Source organism: Ursus americanus, chromosome 11 (assembly GCF_024610735.1).
Source record: "Ursus americanus isolate L20-20 chromosome 11, mUrsAme1.1.p, whole genome shotgun sequence".
Taxonomy (NCBI): domain Eukaryota; kingdom Metazoa; phylum Chordata; class Mammalia; order Carnivora; family Ursidae; genus Ursus; species Ursus americanus.
The window spans coordinates 57,833,982-57,853,256 of NC_142137.1; positions in this window are offsets into that span (position 1 = coordinate 57,833,982).

Below are 19,275 nucleotides of genomic sequence, written 5' to 3' on the forward strand. Positions count from 1 at the left end.
CTTAGCTGTGCTGGTTTAGGGAATTTGTAGTAAAACTCTAATGCATAGGTGAATCTCTACCAGTAGCCTGCACTACACTACCCAAGACACCAGAAGAATGAGAAAGCACCAGGGACTGGGAATCTTAAGGCCTGCATCTGAATCTGCAAGTTTGCAAGTTTGGGAACCACAGATAAATCGCTTAATCTGTCTGAGTTCCTGTTACTTTATCTGTAAAGAAAATAATGGCTTTGCCCCATCACTGGAATATTATAAAGATCAAATGATCTAAGGTTTGTGAAATGTTTCAGAAACTGAAAAATGATATAATATAAAATACTAGTTCTACAAAAATTTTTAGAAACTGTAAAATAATATATTAATTTAAAGTATTAGTTTTGCTATTGACCTCAAAATTTTATCTTAAATTCTATAATCATATTTAGGCTTATTTACTCTAATATACTTGCTCACTATAAACAATCTACAAGATTCAGAGAAGAGGCAATGTAGTATAAAGCCAAGAACTCAAGGTTGGAATCAGCTGAACTTGAATCCCAGTTACACAATTTATTGGCCAAGATCCTTTGGCCATGTTGCCTCTCTGAACCTGTTACTTCATCTGTAAAGCATACATAAGGATACTTGCCTATATTAAAGGATATAAAGTATGCAAAGCATGTAGTACAGTTGCTCAGTAAGTAGACACAATCAATGAGAATTATTTCTATTATTACAAAGTTATAATGGTCTTTATTCTCCCCACTAACCATGGCTGCAAATGTTCGCCTGGATCAAGGATTGTATCATATTCTGCTAGTTTTTTAGTGTCCTCTTTTTTTTTCTTTTCTCAATCTCTTCCAAAAGCAAAGGATTCACAACTACCATAATTATGAAAATGTATTGGATATGCAATTAACAAATTAGTGTTACAGTTATTTGTTATGCTAGAGGTTATATCCTATGAAGATACCTGAACGGCGAGTCAGGTTTGAAAGGTAAAGTAAGAGGAGGGTCATGGACAATTGAAGACATGCTCTCATCAAGATCATTCTTGTTGAGGTTATAGCCTCACTTTTGTACTTTTGTATTTTATATTTTCTTTTTCTTGAAGTGTTTTGAAAATATTATCCCATCTGAAAGAATCTGGTAATTGGTAAAATGAAGGTTTGTCTGAGAAAGAAAACACTGCTGCAAAAAATCTGATTTAGTATCATGACTTTTATTCATTTTTAATACAGAATTTCATGGCTCATCATGGAGGAAGCCGGTTTATCATGAGAAGTTGTCTTTTTGTTCATTTTAGAAATTTCCCTGCTGTTATTGTGTGTGTGCTTTTGAAAAGTCAACACTATTTGAAAGGAAGGGGGCTGGTAGTCTGTTCTCTTTCCCCTCCCTCTTTCCGAGTTCACTGTATTTGCCCTACAAGCCCCTCTCACAGTTTCCCCAATTTCTTCCTGCAGCCCATATTATTGACTATCGTAGCTTAGCAACAATCATCATTTCACATTAAATTTATAGTTCAGCTAATGTGATGGAATGGTCTCCATGCCAGAATCTCTTCATTTTTTTTCTTTCTTCCACACAACTGCAGACCGGAGCCAAATGCTCAAACATCTTTCTTACGTAACTAACAGGAGGTGAGTGTTTTCCTGTTTCTCTTCCTCTCTCACCCTTATTCTCTATCTCCCTCTGAATTTACAGAACTGGCTTTAATTATAATTTAACAGTGTGCTGTGGGCACATCAATGATCCTCCAATGGCTCAAAGCTACCCATGATAGTACCTTTCTTTCCAAATGTGGTCTTTGAATAGCCAATATATTCCTAAAAAGAACGAAGCAGGTGACCTGTCTTTTTGCAGTTAGTTTCCATCTACCTGCTTTCTGATAACAAACACTAATATTCCTTGATATTATTGATCTCCCAGGCATCTCTCTATATTTTCCTCTTTTGGATTTTTTTTTTTTAACACACAGAGAGAGTGGGAGAGAGCAAGCACAAGCAGGGAGAATGGCAGGCAGGGGAGAAGCAGGCTCCCCACTCAGCAAGGAGCCCGACATGGGGCTCGATCCCAGGACCCTGGGATCATGACCCGAGCTGAAGGCAGCCGCTTAATCGACTGAGCCACCCACGCACACCTTCTTTTGGATTTTTTAAATACTTAATCTGTGGATCAGTTGGAGGGAAGCCTTTAATTTAAAAAAAAATTATTTTCAGTATTTAAACCTGCTTTTCCTTCCAGGATATGTTACAACTTCTGAAATGAAGGTCTTAAACTTCATGTCAAGGAGTGCCATATATTTATTCTCAAAGAATTTCTGAGAAAGTGAAAAGTTTTAGCTACAAATAAATGAAGAGAAAAGAAAGATGGGGAAGAGAAAGGTATTATGTTTTACATGTTCTTCCATTTCCTCTGATCAAATTCTCTGCCAAAGTGTTTAAAATATTTGGTTAATTTAACCAAGTACTTGTACCACCAGCACAGATTCTGCATTTCTTTAATCCCAAAATAATGGAAAATAAAGGCTCCACAATGTTTGAGAGCTGTAATAAATCAGCAATGGCAAAGTATGCTTTAAAAATAGTACTGTGCATGTGTGTGTGTGTGTGTGTGTGTGTGTGCGTGTGTGTGTGTGTGTGTGTGTGTGTGATCCCATTGCCTTCTCTGGTCTGAGATCAACTAAACATAACAGAATAATATTTTTATAGTAAGAAGGTGAAAATATTCTTTCTCAGTTTATTTGAATTGTCAAAATGTTTTTATTGGGCCAAATAGAAACTAAGGAAATGGAACTACTATTAAAATTCTGACAGAATGTAAAAACGTGAAGATGTTTGTATTCATATATAAGTTCATATATGAGTAAACTTAGAAACTTTGGTTTTCAGTGTCTATTCTGAATGTTCATGGTAGTTCTACTCTATCATTTATTCAATTATTTGCTCACTTGACAGACCTACTATATGAATATATACCAGGGGAGAGAGTAGGGTAAGAAGAAGAAAACTAAAGAAATTTTGAGGAAATTTCAGGCAGAGAGTAGCACACGAATGGAGAGGTGAAGCAACTTGCCATGTATGATAATTTTCTTGCTTTCTCTACAGCATAGGAAGAGGGTCACGGTTGACATAGTTGAGAGACAGAATGTAGATGTCTTTCTATGCCATACTCTAGAACTTGGATTTTTTCCCTTTTTCATAGGTAATGAGGAAAATGGATACATTTTGAGCAGATGAGTTTCACATATTATTGAATTTTTGTGGATATTCACAGTGATAGCAGTGTGAAGGGTGCCTTGAGAGCACCTGAAACTACAGACAAATACATAATAGGAGACCATGGCCATAGTCAAGTGAGAGATGAGAAGGGCCTGAATCAAAACTAGAGAAGTAGTGATTTACAAAGACATAATTTATAAGTTGTAGTGATGATTACACATCAGAGATGAAAGAAAGACACAAGTTTAAGCTTTTTTTGCTTGAACAGCTGGGTGAACTTCTAAAATGAGGAACGCAGAAGGAAAGGCAGGTTGGTAGAAGATGATGAGATCAGTTTGGGACATGTTGTGAAGTATGAGACATAGCTCAGTGGTAGACAATGGAGGCACGTAAGTCTCAAGCTCCGCAGGGAGAGGCCTGAGGTGGATAAAAAGATTTGTCTGTCAGATTTGGGAGTCAACAGCATAGATGACTGTTGAAACCCAGAGAGTAATGAGCTTGCCCAGAGAGAGCCTCGCTGGAGGAAAAAGTCCTGATAACAGAGCCCTGGAGAACACAAACACTTAAGCTATCATTAGAAGAAGAGAAATTAGAAAAGAAGAATTTTTTAAATAGGAAGGAAGACCATCAGGAGAGAGTCATGATTCAGAAGGGAAGGGAAAAAAACTGTTTCAAAATTAAATAAGATGAGGACTGAATGATAATATTGTCTTCACCCATAATTATGTCATTGGTAAACCATGCCAGAGCAGATTGGTATAATAGACTGCAGAGGCTATGACAAGTAAAATTTAATATGCACCGATTTTATCAATGGATCAAGTCATAAATTCTAAAAATTACTCAGAAATAATGTATTCAAAAGAATAAGTGCATTTAAAATGAAAGTGTTTGCATACATTATATATAAAAATGATTTCTAAAAGAAAATTCCTTCAAATTAGAAATATTCTGATTAAAATAATTGTATTTTGGGAATATGAGGCCACACTTTGGCCAACAGATACTGGACTAAAAGTGCACAACTAGAATGCTAAATAAAATATATGAAAATACATAAAATATTGTTTATATAAAAATATATGTTTTCAGACATTGGGTAATAGGCAGCACAAGGCAGTATCTCTGGGAATGGAAACAAGAAAAAGCTCTTTATCATCACCTGTATTTCCTGGCAGAGGCAGAAGCAAGAGGAGGAATCCAGGCAAAGCGCAGAGATTTCACTAATCAGAGTTTGGAGAGGTTGGGGTATTTGGAATAGCAGGATAGAACAATGGCTAGAAAGGAGTATACTCAGAAAAAGCTCCAGAAACCTGCACAGGGCTATCCTTGAGACTTGGTGTAATAAAAAATTGTCTATGTTAGGAACACTTTACAAGGTTGAGATAACCACCAAGGAACTATAAATTCAGCAACTGTTGGAGCTTGCACAGAGCTGGACCACATTCTGGTTCCAGCCAATCAGGGTAAGAGACCTTGATGCATACCCTGAATAGTCAGTAGAGATCAGAGAAAGACGGTGATTTAGCATAAGGCCTAACTTAGCTGGACAATAAAACATGCTCCAGACCAACCTTAACCAAGCTTAAAAACAAATGTTGAAAAGATCAAGCTGATTCCCACATAAGTAGACTTCTGACCAAAACAAACTCAATGATCTTTAAAGGAAGATAATGGCATCCAGAATTTCAAATTAAACATTCAAAATGTCCAGCATCTAATAAAAACAATTACTAGACATGCAAAGAAACAGGGAAGTAAGACCCATAACTGTAAAAAAAAAAAAAATCAATCAATAGAAATAGGCCTAGAAATCATTGAGGTGATGGAATCAGTAGGCAAAGTCTTTAACAGATATTATTAATATATTCAAGGATTTAAAAGAAATAATGAACAAAATGAGAAGAGAAATTGAACCTATTAAAAAAACAAATGGAATTTCTAGAGTTAAAAAATGCAGTATCTAAAATTAAAAATTCACTGTTTGAGCTTAAAAGATTAGAGGCTGAAGAAGAAATAGTGAACTTAAAAGCAGAAAAATAGATAGACTCCAAATAGAAACACTGAGAAAACAGATTTATATCAATATACTAGACACCTTAGATGAAATGGACAAATTTCCTTAAAAACATAAATTGCTAAAGCTGACATAAGAAAATGGAAAATCCAAATAGCCCTATATCTATTAAACAAATTGAATCCTTATTTTAAAATATCACAAAAATAAAAGCAAAAAAAAATCCAGATCTGAATAGCTTCACAAAATTTTATCAAATGTTTGAAGAAGAAACCACAATCATACATATATTCCTTAAGGAAATAAACTTAGGGAACACTTCTCAGGAATTATGTTACAAGATAGTGAGAAGCATTTCAACAAGGACTTAACACAAGTTCTTAAAGGAAAGATTTCTTCGGAACATTATGGTCAAGAATAGAGCTACAGAGAAATGGAAAGTTAAACTTATATTTAAAGGATTTCTATAGAATGGAAATGGATCATTCATTCTAATTTGAGGGAATGACATAAAATAATATGAAGCAAGAAAGCATGTGTGCATGGAAGAGTAAATACAATTAGACCATATCAGAGATCCAGGTGCCATAACCGTGGTGCTCCTCGAGTTCCAAGTGAGGGAGTTTGAAGTTTATTCCATAAACAGTTGTAAAGTCAATGAAAATTTTTGAGCATGGGAGTGGCACATCAAATAGAGATTTTGCAATCTTGATTTCGTAAAAGTTATTTGGACTGAAAGGAAGAAAGTTTAGTGATTGAGAAGAGGAAACATCTCTGAAATGGCTTGGAATGCCTCTTTGAGAATGGAGAGAAACACCAGTGTCCAGAGGAAGTCTTGCAGTAGATTCAAAGAACAGCAGCTACAAACCTAATCACGTTTTCTAAGTATTAAGGTAAAAATATATATGAGCTAGTCTAGATTCTAATTCCCAAGCTCAGAAAGAACCTCATATGGTGTGGACTACTAAGACCTCACTATAAGAGAAGATAAATATTATTTCAATTTATACTGTGTTCTTAGTTGGAAAAGACACTTTTAAATTTAGTCCTACATATCTACACATGAAAATTTAGGTAAGATCCATGAAGTTCTCTCCCACAATTTTTAAACATGAAGCCAGATTCAAGTAAATTCAAAATGGGAAGCAACTGTACTTTGTACATTTACCATGTTTTCAATTGATTTTAAGAGGGTGGATTTATCGACTGAATTCGAAAATGATCAATACTGATTAAATCAATTATAATTGATGTCATCCATAGTTTTATTTTGTGCTCTCAACATGAAATTTGATGGATACCTTTTTCTCTCCTCAAATAACCAAGGCTCATGTACACATATCTCTGAGGTAGCACCAAATTCTCTGTGAATGTTATCAGGGGACTAAGGCAGACAAGAATTTGATATGTTGTGATTTTGCAGCAGTAAACAAATCAGAGCAAAGCAGCAATTAACATTGTGAATTTGTTAACATCACAATTGATATAAAATAATTTTCTTGACAACCAGCCTAAAGAAAGACTTGCTGTTTTTTATAATAGTCTTCTTTATGGAAAAATAAAAACAAACAAAAAATCTTTAAGAAATGAATAGGTAAGGGATGCAAGATTTTTATAAATACTTTTGAGTTTGTTCATTTGGCTGAATATAGAAAATTTTCACTTGCCCATTCATTCATTTATTCAACAAGCATATGCTGAGCACTGTTCTCTCGGGGACACTGCAATAGTTTGAAGTGAGTGAATTTCAGAGCCAACCACAAGGGGAAGAAGGACATGTACTCATGTGACTACAGAAAATTACTGTGGATAATAGTGTAAGCAAAAGCTTCCCTTAAGCCTTTCCTTATGCTTGAAAACAATTCTTTCCAAACATCACGGAAACAAAAGAGTTCATGACAACTTAAATTTTCTGTTTTACTATTCACATCAGTTCTCGTAAATTTTAAATATTTTCCTAGCCTGGTGCAAGGGTCCTCTCCTTAAGAATTCATATTGCACAGAGCTAGTGAACTTTTATTGTTTGACGAACACTGTGATAAGAGCTGCCCCTTTCCTGGAAAAACTCACAGACTAATGGTAGGATGCCTCTTGTTTGTATTGCACTTTACAATTTACCAAGGGATTTATTTTTTAACCTATTTGGTCTCCACAAAGGCCTGTGAGTTTGGCAGGCAGTCAGTTCTATTTTTCTAGAGATAAGCTGGGGCTCTAAGACTTTGTGTTTGTACTTCTGGTGAGTGGTGGAATCAAGACATGCACATGAATCACCTAATTCCTAATTCAGTATTCTTTCAAACACAACACCCCGTACATATGTGTGTATGTGTGTTTGCCATATGTCTGTGTATCTATCGTCTATCTATCATCTATCTATCTATCTATCTATCTATCTATCTATCTATCTATCTATCAATCATCTATCTATCATCTATCTATCTATCAATCATCATCTATGTCATAGGAAATGGGATTAATGTAAATACATTCCTTTGCAAGTTCTCTGTCCTACATAATTTATGGCTATGGAATGGTGAGTTTAAGAAAATATTTTCTTAAATGAGGTCTCTCACTCTATCAAATTAACAATTCCATAGCCAAGCATCTCATGTGTAGAGTGGCATAGGTTTTATGGTTATATAGGGCCTGTTGCATGCCAGGTACTTTTCTTAACCACATTGTATGTATTAAATCAATTAAACATCAGGACAACTCTGTGAATAGACTTCTTTTTTTATCCCCAGTTTATATATGTATGTGCAAACTCACTTTATGTATGAAACACAGAGAAGTTAACTAACTTGCCCAAGATGATACAATCAAAAAGTAATAGAAATGTAATCTAAGGCAATTTGGCTCCTGAACTAGCCCCATAATATATGATGACATTTAAGAGGGAAAGAGTCTCATTAGCCAAGTACAATGTCTGATAGAGACATCAGTGGTTATGTTTTAAGGCAAATATTAGTATATACCATGTATTACATATAAGGTACATTTCAAACCCCTGCCTGATAATATTTTGGCATGCATTGTTTCATTCTATTAGCTGGTTACTACTTATATAGCTTAGCTATTAGGATTGGGTCACAAGACAGAAACATTTTAAGGTGAATGAATGTAAAATGATCAAAAACATGAAGAAGATTATGGCAATGCAGGGGCTATTGTAGAGGAGTACTTGGAAGCCCAGGGAGTGCTATGAAGACACTGAATGATTAGTCTGTGGCAGAAAAGGGCATAATGAGCCCAAGAGGAAGAACCAATGTTAGTCTCATGAGGAGTTCTCAGTCCAGGAAGGAAGGCAGACATGTCATACACAATTATACTATCTTGAGGCATATGTTGAAATAGAGGTTATGTGCACGTTTCAAAGAAGTTTCAGAGGAATGCTGATTTTACCAGGGGTAGGGAGAAAGGTCAGGAAAAAAGACATGTCTGAGGAGAAAACTTCTAAAGAATGGATGGATCAGGAAGAAAAGGGGTTATATAAGTGGTTACTGCAATGTTTTTATTTCTAAAGCATTCAAAAATATTTCAAAAGCATAAAATGCTTGAAGCACTTTAAATAAGGAATAAAACATTTTATTTTACTATTAAAGATATTATATTTCAGGAAATTATCCAAATAACTGATAATAGATTCTTTTCTGCCACAAGTTTGAATTAGTAAGAATTAGTAAGAATCCAACCACAAGGCACCAACTGGGTGAGAACTGGGGGAAGAGGCCATCACTGCAGGAAGTTGTGGGGAGGGTAGAATTTAATGAGTTTCTATTATGTGGTAGTTTTTAAATTTATATCCTTTCATTGAGTTTTCAAAACAACCTGGTCAGGTGGTTTATGCCCATTTACAGATGAGAAAACAGAAATCTAGAGAAGTATTTGCTACCAGTAAGTGGTAAATTTAAAATCTGAATTCAGATAGGTTTGTCAATTCCAAAGTTCATGCTCCATTCACCTTGACCTTTCACTCTAATCTCCTCAGGAAATACAGATACGAAAGTTCTATTAAGGACCTAAATGAACCTCCACAGCAACGCTCAACAAACCCATGCTCAGGGTTGGCCAACTGGAACCTTTGGGAGGAAAGAATCTGGGGATTACCAAATCTCTCTTCCTCCTCCTGCATGTTCTTAGTTTTGGTAAGATTTGAAGCAAGATATTCCTTTTGTTGCTATATGTCTTCATCTTTGGACATTTGATAGAGGTCGTAGGACCAGAGAGGACAAAGGAAAGAGGACTATGTAGAATTTAGCTATGCATAAGGCTTTGAGGAAAAGGGAAAGATCATGGCATTTCTACTTTGCCCAACTGAGTTCTCCAGAGCAGAAGAGCAGAGAAGGCTTCAAAGCAAAAGTCCCAGGTAAGAAAAAATCTGAGTTTACTTGTATTAGCACCTAAACACAATTGTAGGTGGCTGAATAAAGCATAAGTCTCATAGAGGTGAGGGTTCTTTAATGTGCATCATCAGAGGTAGGAACAGGTGCAAAAGCAAAGATGCATGCAGCCAGTTTTCCCACTTCTTCCTAGCATCATAAAGGGAGAGTGATAGAAAGTTCAGGTCTTTGGAAAGGAGACCTACCCAGCTGGAACATGAGAGTGGAGAAGGAAAGGTATGCATAGGAACTAGGATTGACTAGAGATCCAAGGAATTGGTAAATGTCAGGGAAGTTAATGAGAAAGATGTCAATCACCAGGTCAAGAGGGTTTTTCTACCTCTTATGAGGCTATTATCTCTTTTCCTTATCCAGCATTCTCTTCTCTCTCCTCTTACCAGGACCTTGATTCTGCTCTGAAATCTTTAACAGCTTCTTTTTGCTTACAGGATGATCCATGGTTCCCAAACAGGCATTCAGTATGCTCTACAATATGGCACAACTTCCCTTTCCAACCTGGTCTTCTACTCTTACTATGGGAAATATTCACCATTAAATTGGCATATGCCCCATTCCTAAATACTTCTGTGCTTTCCCACCTTCATATGTTGGCTCTCCATATTGCCTTTACCTAAATGTTCCTCTCCCTAATTTCCCATTCTTGCCGTCTTTGAACCTTATACTCGGAAGTTGCCCCATAGAACCTAATTGGGATTACATCTTTATGTCTCAGCTCCTTTATATTTTGTAAACTCTTAAAGGTCAATAAAATGTCCATATAACCTATTATTCCAAGGCATGATTCCTTGTACATAATAGGCACTCAATATATAGCTGATAAATGAAGATATTAAAAAGAAATTATGATTCTATTAACTAAGGAGATCTGGAAGGATCATTTGCTACCATCTAGTCTAACGCCTTCATTTTAGAGATGAGGAAACTGAACCCCAAGGAAATTAATGATCTTGATCTTCATAATAACTACTTGAGCCACAGCCAGCACTAAGAATAATAGCTAACATCATTTGACTACCTACCATTCACCAGGCCCAGCTATAAGACTTTACTTATTTCAACTGTTTTAACCTTAAAAGGTTAAAACAATCCTATGAGGTACTCAACAGCTCATTTGATAGAAAAATCATATCATGAAGAAGGACTGAATAATTCATACCAAGTCACATACCTTTGTAAATAGCGGAATCAAGATTTGACCACACTTAGATTGATTCCAGAGTGCGCATGCTTAACCATGACTCCATTCAGTTGGACCTTCTGTTAATCTAGTCCTCATTCTACTATGCCATTCTATCTCCATTTGTTAGCACAGTAGGGTATATAAATATTGGCTGACCCAGGCCCTTGCTGGCTTGTAGAAATGAAAGGCTTATAGAAAGAAATCACAACATGTAAGCATTCACTGATATTACTAATAAAGCTAATAAAGAAAATGAAGTCAGTACACGCCAACAGCAATGTGATTTTAGTTGAGAAATGAAGTGTAAACCCTACTTAACAAAATTTAGTATTTTAGTCTCTATAATTCAGTTTTCCTTATAGCAAGTAACAAACAGATCCAATAAAGAGAAACAGCCTTGGCTATTCTAAACCTACCATCGCTCCAATTTTTATTGTGACCTACTTGAAAGGAAAAAAAAAATATGTCAGATCTGTAGTGCTCATGGAGGTTTTTGGGTTTAGGCTCTAGTTGATCACGATGATGATGATGGTAACAATATTTCAATGTCACATTTTTTTCTGTGTATGAGTAAGCTTATTTCCTAAAGCTTCAGAAACCAAAACCTGTCTCAAGCAAGACAATTTTGAATTGCTTTATGCTTAGCTTTTTCTGCTAATTAAATTCCAGTTTATAATTTATTACAGTGTTCCTTTTTCTCATTCACTGTATTTCTGTGTGAGCTATTTCTAGATTAGAATTTTGAAATTTTCTCAAGGAAATATAAACCTTGCCTTTCTGTTAATTATAAGAGCTACCGTGACCACAAGATAATTCTGGAAAAGCAATGAAGCAGTGCTTTGATTTTCTCTAAAGTTGCACATTTGTAGTTAAAATCTACAAGTCTTGGACGTTACCCTATCCAGACCCCATTCAGAATTAGCACCCTTTTCACAACATCTGCCTTAGATGTCAGCCTCTGCTTTCCCCGTGCAGCCCAAGAGACCCTCCAAAAATACAAACTTGCTCCTGTTTCTCCACCAGATACAGCCCTTCTGTGTTTTCTCATTATCTACCCTCTTAGTGTGGCAACTTCTTCATGACTCGGACCCTTTGTACTCTCCAGCCTCATCATTCACCACCTCAGGTCCTAGCAATCAACTCACCACCATGTTGCCATTTTTGCAATAGGAAATCCAGAGAACAAATCCAATACTTCTTCACATGACCATCTCTCAAATATTTAAGTGCAGCTATTGTGTGTTACTAAAGTTTTCTATTTTCCAGGTTAATTTCTCTGATTCTGGACATTCTTCAATGGTTATACTCTAATGTGTCCATGTCTTGGTAAAATCTGTTAAACCTGAATTCAACATTTTGTTAGGGTTTATGCTCTTCAGAGAACAGTGAGCTTTTGCTTTCCTCATTCTGCACACTAAAGTTTCACTTACAGAAAACAAAATTTCATAATCCTTTTCATTATCCACATCCATGTAATTTGCACTAGCCAACTAAAACTTTACATTGATTTTCATTATATTAAAGTTCCCCAAATCTGTTCTTTGCATTTATTATTTTAAATATAGATACAGTAATTTATATTCATTTCTGTTGCATTGCATCTCATTAATTTTTAACTAATCATTTCACCCTATTGAAAATGTTTATCTTTCAGAATCCTATGTTTGCGTCTTTTAAAATTGGATAAATAGGTTGTCTTTGTCTTCATTCAATTTATAGATAAAAAAGTTGAAAAGCACAGGGCCAAATACCTAGTCTTCAGGCAGCTGCTGTATTACTATGATTAAAGTCATATTTCACCATCTCTTTCATGAGAAGCTTAGAGCTTTGACAAATATACTCTTCTCAGGGGTATCAAATCACATTACATAGTCTTGGTGAAACCATATTAGCTCTTTGTGATCCCAAAGCATCCTTATAATCATAATCCTTTTTGAAAGAACATTAAACATTGAAATCACAGATATGACCCCAGAATAGATCTTTTTAGAAAACTTAAAAAAGAAAACTGACAGAAAATTTCTGAGGAATCTCCTCTACTTTCCATAAGCTTTTGAAGATAATTTATAATGCTCCACAATCATATCAGCAACTTTTATTATGAAAAAAATATAATGTAATCATCTCTTCACCTGTATTGTCATTTGGTGTTTTTTTTTTTTTTAACCACAGTGACTCTACTCTTCCTAATGTGAAAATTATTTCTCTTGATAGAGAAGATAAAAGTAAAACAGGAGTTCATTTTCTAAAGTCTGTGTTGGTTCTAATGTAATTTTATCCATATTTGCCCAAATCACACTAAATGAGAGATGTAGAATGCTCAAAATTGTTTTAAAGACTTTTTAAACTCCATCTCCTCCAGCAGAGTTTCCTGTCTTCCATGAGCCCCCAATTTCCTCAGACTCATGAAGGAAGGTCAAACGGGCTTTGCCCATGTGCTTCTGAATGTGTGGATGGACGAATCCCTTGAGTTGGGGTGGTCAGTGGTGCTTCTTTGTCATGTTCTTCCTTCTCCTCTGTCGCTCCTGTCCATGGTGTCACAGTGGCAGCTTGCCACCCTAAAGCTTTCTGCTACCCTGCCGTGGGCTGTTGGGGCACTGCCTAGGTCACTATGGTTTCTCCTGCTCCTGACTACTCTGAAGTCACTGCTGCTTCCTTGTCTTGTATCCTTGACACAAACAAGTCACCTTGCTAAAGTGAAGGAATCCCTTTCGCTCACAACAAGTTGTGTGGCAGTGTGCTATTACTTCCTCTTCTCCTGGGATTCTTACATGAATCCTGGTAGATGGGGTCAGCTGAGTAGCACACACCTCAGGCATACTTCAAACACTCCCTCCCTTTTGACAGAGGCTCATTATATTTCAGCACACTCCTCGATCTAAACTCTCTACTACACTGGGTTCAGGACAACCCAAGGTAATCTCCCTACCTCAAGGTCAGATGATCACCAGCATTAATTCTACCTGCAACTTTAATTCCCTTGTCATGTAACTTAATATATTCACAGGTATCAAGGATTATGACATAGACATCTTTAAGAGACCATTATTCTGCCTACTACATCCACTACCCTGTAGGCTACATCTGTCTATAGGAAAAACCTATGCCTTGCTCTAACAAGAGTTCTGTCTGACCCCAACACAGTCACTTCAATGTACTACCACAGGGCACTTGAGCTTTCTTAGGCATGACCAGGCACCAAGTTCTCTGTAATATTCAACTTCAAGGAACATATTTCTGAGCGGTCCTCTCTACGGCACCCAACCTGGAATGTTATTGTATCTCTCCTTCTCCCTCTTAGAAATAATGCCCATAGAGATCCTCTCTCCGATTTCTGACCCTTTCTTGTAATCCTTCATCTGGATTAATAGGTCCAAAAACCATTTCTATAGTATTTTCTTTGTAAATCCTGCAAAAGGAAATCCATCTTAGAACTTCAAATACTAAGATTATTTGAAACTAATTTTATTGTCACCTTAATAGAAATGTAATTTTTAACATCTTTTTACATGGTATCTTCAATTGTTTAGTATTACAAATGATTCTGCAGTGAATATTCTTATACACACATCATTTCATAGATGTGTAAGATGTTAGGTAAGTCCGAGAAGTGAAGTTAATAACTAAAAAGGGTCCCTAGTTTGACTTCTGATGGACATTACTAAATTGATGTTTGTACAGTTTTATCCTCTTATATACAAGTATACACCAAATTATACTACCAGAAGCAAATAATTGGGGGAGACTGTTTTTCCACACTACTGCTAACAAGACATGATGTCTGCTTTTTGGGTTTTGCCTATTAAATTGATGCTAAAATATATTTTATTGCATTTCCCTTCCTCTGATTGGAAATGAACATGTTATGATTGAGAGCTGTTTGCAATTATAGGCATTACCCTTGTGTTTTTTATGTTTTAGAATGTAGAATATTCTGGTCATTTTTAACTGACTTTTGAGAATTCAAGTGGCATGAGGCCAAAGTGTGACTGGAACTAATCTTGAGACTCTCCCCAAGGGAAAGTAACAGGAAAAGAGGATATGAGGCAACAAGTGTCAATAACCAGAGCCCCAGACTCTATTGGAATTCTCTGATTCATCTAAATTTTACTGAGTGCTTACAGCTTGAAAAGTAATAATCATGAAGATTTTCTCATGACTCTAGTACTATCTCTTTCTCTCAGGGGAAAATACAGAAGTGGAGGCTCCATTCCAAGAAATGTGGAGGAAATCTTTCTTTTATTGGGGCTCAATTGGATAAGGGCAGGGTTAATGTTACAAGATCCTGAATTAAGAAGGAACATTCTTAAGGATACTGGTATATAAGCAATCCTTAAAATGTGCAGAAACTCTTAACTACAGTTATTACATTTAAATGGACAGGAAACAGATGACCAAGCTATTTAGGCCCATTTTTAATTAAAAACATCAGGAGTCTATAAATATCAAAATAAAATTGATGCTTACTTACAAAACTTTAAATTTTGTGTCCTTTCTCAAGTTGGATAAAATGACTATAATGTTTTCTGTGTTATTTCAGATGAACATTGACATTCAGTGCCCTTTAGTGTGGGATCTTACGCAATTCAAGTTCTATATTGAGCATATAATTTATGTCCAATGACACGCTCTCTTGAACTGCTGAAGGAAAAAGACTCCTTCCCTGTGAAAAATATAGGGCCAGGAAATGAAAATGCAGACTTCAGGTATTTTGATCTATTTAGAGAATCCTTGGTTCTGAATAATCCAAATAGATGAAGTTTTGTGACACTATTTAATGGTGATTAAAGTTGGATCAAAAGACATCCCAAGGATAGTGTAATTTACCATGTTTGGAAATTTTTTTAATTTGTTTTCAAGGCCCTTGCCCAAACAGCATAATAATTTTTCTCAGATGCTTTCCTACCCCTTTAATTCAATTAGGACTGCCCCTAAAATAGTATAGGTAGTCCACACTTTGGATGGTAGTGCAGGACCATGGAAATGGACATGTAAGATGAGACCATACAGAGTAACCTTAACCGATGGGAAAAATTACAATTGTCCCATGACCTTTAAAAATGTTTGTCAAAACTTCAAACTCTTAGTTTATAAATGTATAGGAAAATTTAAAAAAAGAGTAAAAATAATATTTACTTAGTGCATGTTAATTTAAAATATTACAGCCATTGAGAATTAAAATTATTTCTCTGTACTTTCATCAAGAGCAATTTGAACAATACTTGGCTTCTCCCTGTCATCGTATAACTTAAGATACAAAGAAGTATCTTTCCTGCTTTGCGGAATTGTCATAGTGCTTTCTACATTTTGATCAGCTTCAAGCATTTTAGCCTTTGTGCTTTCAATATTGTAAAACAACTCTGAGAGTTCTTTTAATGTGAAGAAGTTATTTTCTCTAGGACAGCTTCATCTTTTTGTCACACTTTCCTCATTTGTGTTGATAAGTTCACCTTCCCTATGTTTTCACTAAGTTTCTCTGACTGCATGTCTATGGTCTATCAAATGTGCCAATACCAACATTCCCACAGTTGGCCATTTCTTCTATACTTCCATTTATGTTCATTCAATTTGCTATCACTTATCTCTTCACTGTACTCTCATCATTGTTGGCCAATTCGCTCTGTTAATTATCCATTTGTGTAAAATGTCACTTAGGTCTATCACCTGGAGACAAGGAAACAACACAACTACACACTTTGTTGTCTGTGTGTGAACAGAATAACAGATGTGCAGTGGCTGATCCAGACAAATTTTAAAAGTGCCATGATTTGTCCCTAATCATAATGCCCATCTGTTATTGACATAATGATAGTAGACTGAAGAGCTAGCAGGAAGTTTGTACCGTATGCACTTATTTGATTCATATGCCATAGTGACTGAAATTTGAACCATGTTGCTGGAGGACTGGTGTTAATAAACCATGGCAGCTGAAATACATCAATATGGGAACTGTGCAAAGCAAAGATTGACTTGCTATAAATAGGAATGATGTATTCACTTTTTTATTTGTAAGGTCTGCCTTTTAGAAACAAATAGCTCCTTTTTCTAAGTGTAGTTTAGAAAATGGGAGAAGAAAGTGGACAAAATACCAGGATAGGACGAAAGATCATTCTGATGAAAGCTCGGCATTTTACTTTATCAAATAATTTACATAATATCTACTATGCCAGGAATTTTTCTAAAAGCTTTACAAACATCAGCATTTTTAATAATCTTAGTAACAATGAAATAGTCACCATTATTTTCCCCTCTCAAAGATGAAAAAATAGGAAGAAGTCAATTGCATAAGGTTTATAGCTTATAAATGGCAAAGCAAGATACGAACCCAAGCAGCCTGGCTTTGGAGGCTGTACTTTTAGCCACTGCATTATGCTGCCTTGTGTCATCAATCTGTGTTGCTAATTCTGCAGAGTAACACATTACCAGGTCATTGCTCTTCCTGATAGAGTTAGGTCTATCTCATTCATTGTTGTAGTTTATGACTGTAGATACAAAATTCAGCACACAAAGCTGACATTACAGTGATTACTAGGGCTCCACAGAGCTTAGGGGAGAGGTTGTGCTTTTCTCTCAGGGGAGCCATGAATGCAAAGGGAATGATTTGGGAGAAAGGGCATATAGCTGATGCCATCTCAGGGTCTGAGTTAACTAGTTCAGAGGGTCAGAAGGGTGAAGTTCTGAGCATGAAACTCTCCTTGAAGGTAGAAAAAAACCACCAGGGATCATGGAATGAATAAATTATTTACTCTATTTCTACTCAGATTACAAGGGTCTCTTTAAGGAAACACCCAAGCTAACTTCACTGAAATTTAAATGGCATCAATTTTACTTTGCTTTGCAAACAACTGTCCACGATTCCAACCACTAAACATGAACATCATAAATTTAGTGAACCTGACAAACATATTAATAACTATATTAAGTAGACACAACTGTCAGAACACAGTAAGGTCAAAAATATTATCCCATTTCTTTTATTAAATGTCTGGAGAATACCAGTAATCAGATAACTTAATCTGTTTCTTTGGAATTGTGGTTAAAGATTAAAATGGTTGGTTATTTGTAAATCTTCTTGGGTTTCATGGCCACTTCCTGAGTGTCTGCTTGGTGCCTAGCAACTGCCGACCATCCAATTTTCAGTGCTAATCCTTTTCTCTTTGGCAAATAAAAAGAAAAAAATCAAAGGTTATGCAGGTTGTTACCAGAAATAACTTATTTCATAAAATAATATGAATGACCTAGAATAAGCCATTCATGAATAGAAGGTCACGAAGAACACAGTACAGGGACTATTTCTCATGGAGTTTTCCGACCAATTTCCTAGTCTAGTTCCACGAGTTGTGAGAATTCCTTTATTATTTGTACAATAAATCTTGGCTCCTGAGTGATTTTACTTAAAAGGGGGAAGAAAGGAGAAGGTCAGTACTGAAGAAAAAATAGTAACATTGTGTGCAGGTGGTGGGTGGTATGGTAAAAAGCATATGAACTAAAGACAAGAGACAGATTTGTGTTCCAGACAAGTGATTAACTCAGGTAGGCATCGGTTTTCATTAAGAAGAAAGAATGGAACTATTTTATCTCTAAATTCACCTTAAGTTCAGCATTTGAATAATACTACAAAAGCACTTTAATTATTTCAAGGCCATGTAATAAACTCACATTCATTAGTTCATGACGCTCAATGCTGAATTGCCTCCACTGGCTTTCCATTTCTCTCAGAATAAAATCCAAATTCTTTATCATGGCCCAGAAAGCCCTGAGTGATCTGTCTCCACAACCTTCTCTCCATTCACACCACTCTCTGTTCACATGCCCAGTTCAGTTGCCCGCACTTGCAAAGCTCAAGTCCGTCTTGAGGCTTTGCCCTTCTTTGCTTTAACATTCTTGGTCCGCATCCAAGCTTATCAAGGCCATCAAGTTCTTGTGCTTTAGGTCTCAGCTCAAATGTCACCTCCTCCTTCACAGAGAGGATCTCCCTATCCAGCTGACCTAAAAGAGCTTTTCCCCGATTAGTCTCTATCACTAGCCCAGTGTAATTTTCTCTGTAACAACTTGTAATGGTTTTATTCATTTACCTTCCCTTCATCTGCTTTCTCCTATACAAATGAATAAGCTATGTGAAAGCAGGGATCTTATCCATCTTATTCCTCTGTGTACCCTCTGGAACTGCCTGGTAGGCACTAAATAAGTATTTTGAGAATAAACGAATGATCATATGCCACCAGTGCTTGGTACATAGCAAGAATTCAGTAAATATTTTCTCAATGTAACTGAATGAGTGAACTTGGTCACCTTCTTATACAAGTGACAGTTTGAATTATTTATTATCTATTCTGTATTAGTTTCCTATCACTGCTGTAAACAAATTACCACAAACTTGATGGCGTAAAACAACACAGTTATTATTTTATAGTTCTGGAGATCAGAAATCTAACACGAGTCTCATGGGGCTAACATCAAGGTATCGACAGGGCTGCA